The sequence below is a fragment of the Octopus bimaculoides genome, chromosome 19 (assembly GCF_046866305.1).
Source record: "Octopus bimaculoides isolate indiv1 chromosome 19, ASM4686630v1, whole genome shotgun sequence".
In the NCBI taxonomy this organism is placed as follows: domain Eukaryota; kingdom Metazoa; phylum Mollusca; class Cephalopoda; order Octopoda; family Octopodidae; genus Octopus; species Octopus bimaculoides.
Window position 1 is genome coordinate 30,240,579 of NC_142946.1, and position 2,117 is coordinate 30,242,695.

Sequence of the window (2,117 nt, forward strand, 5' to 3'; positions counted from 1 at the left end):
CATCTATTACAAAACATTCTATTGAATGTAAACTGTGAGAAAAACTGCTACCATCACATTTGCTGTGAATACTTTCTTGAAAATGGTGGAACATTTATGAGAACAATATAGAACATGTCCATTGTTCCAGAGAAAATAGTTGTGTCATTGCATGTGTCAGCTAAGTGGCAAATTAGTCAATTGATAATTTGATTTGCAAGAACATGCTTCGATCACTCTATCCATATTCAATAGGATGGTATTCATTGGAAACTGAAGTTAGTTGGTATAAAGTGTCCCATCTAAGCTTTTTCTGTTCCCACGCTCTCTCTTTTTTCTCTCCTCCCCTCTTTTTCTATCGTTCTCTCTCTTTACCTGATTGCTACGTGAAAATCAACTAAAAAAGATAGCCTTACAACGAAAAAACCCTTATGATGTAAATATGTTCATAATTCAAAAGACGATGAAATTAATAGGGAAAGTCTGAAGGCTGCTTTGCGTAACATTATTAATTGTACGTAAATTTCATCCGTCTAATTGGCTATACAAATGCTTGTGCAAAACAACTTTTTGCGCTGCCTTGATTATACATAGTAGGGTAATCCCTTTTCGAAGGAGGTAGGACGGCAATTTCTGATGAAGCAATTGCTGGCGATCTGTTGCTACACAGTTCTGCCAGAATTCTATCAGATTGGGCAGTAGATGTTGATGCACCATTTTGCATTATGTTCAAAGTAGCTTCTGGAATGTGGTGAACTGCTGCAGTCTGTTGCTGTCTTTTTAAACTAGTTGCTTTCTTTCCCCAGCAAGCTCTCTTCTTTGGAGGCATAATCTATGTACATATTAAGTAGAACAACAAAAGTTATAATAGATAGCAGGGTCAATAGTTTGCACATTTCGGTAATTTTTCAGATTAACATCCGCACGATTACGTAACCCTAACCCTAACCCCTAACCCTAACCCTAACCCTAAGCCCTAACCCTAAAACCCTAACCTTGACCCTAAAACCGTAACCGTAACACTAACCCTAATCGTAACCCTAACCTTAAACCCTAACCTTAAACCCTAACCTTAAACCCTAACCCTAAACACTAACCCTAACCCTAAACACTAACCCTGACACTGACGCAAAAACCGTAACCCTAACACCCTAGTGAAAATCGTGCGGGTGTTAATCTGAAAAATTACCTACATTTGTAATGAAGTTCACTGATTTGCAATGTGTTGTCCATAAGCTCCGTAGTTTGTATATTTACAAAACATTGACGAACATGAGTTATATTGTAGTGAATGCTTGTGTGTACGTGCGCGTGTATGCGTTTGAGAGAGCGAGAGAGAAGAGCGAGAGAGGAAGAGAGAGAAAGAGAGGGTGAGAAAGGAATAGAGAACGGGAGCAATGAAGAAAGAGAGGAAGGGAGAACGGAAAACAATTATAAAATAGCAATGCGTGCGCATGTTTATATAAGAAACACACAGGAACTAAATCTTATATCTATAATGTTGATGTGTGTATGTGTATGTTGTTGTCACAGATCACGTATGTGTGGTTGTGTGTGTTTTTACGTTTCTATGTTATGAAAAATATGTTAGAGGTAGAGGGATAGAAGAAAGCTATTAAATGGGAGAGAGAAAGAAGAACGAAGTAAGAGTGAAAAGGTAGAAGGAAAGAATAGTCTTAAAGCAAGTTAATCTATGACTTTGTATGTATCTCTCTCTCTCTCTCTCTCTCTCTCTCTCTCTCTCTCTCCCTCTTTTACTCTTACTCTGTATATTAAATGTTGAGCGCGTGATCGATGTGTAAGAACGCTGATACAGGTAGAAGGGAAGAAATATAAAAGTTGCTAGAAACAACAGTCAAATCTCCCTTAAATCACACAAAGTAAACGGAATTTAAAAAATCTAATTACTGCACTGGAAAGTTCACATCCAGAAAATTCCATTGATGTAAAAAAATTTTACGAAAATGTGGAAAATGTGGATTTCTATAAACTTTTAAAAAGGCTTCACACAGATACACAACTTCAGCATTATATATTAAGACGAGCAACACACACACACTAAAAAAATGACAGGTATTTGTATGTATATGTGTATTAATGTGTATTCTGTGTCTATATATATATGGTAGTAAGTAAAT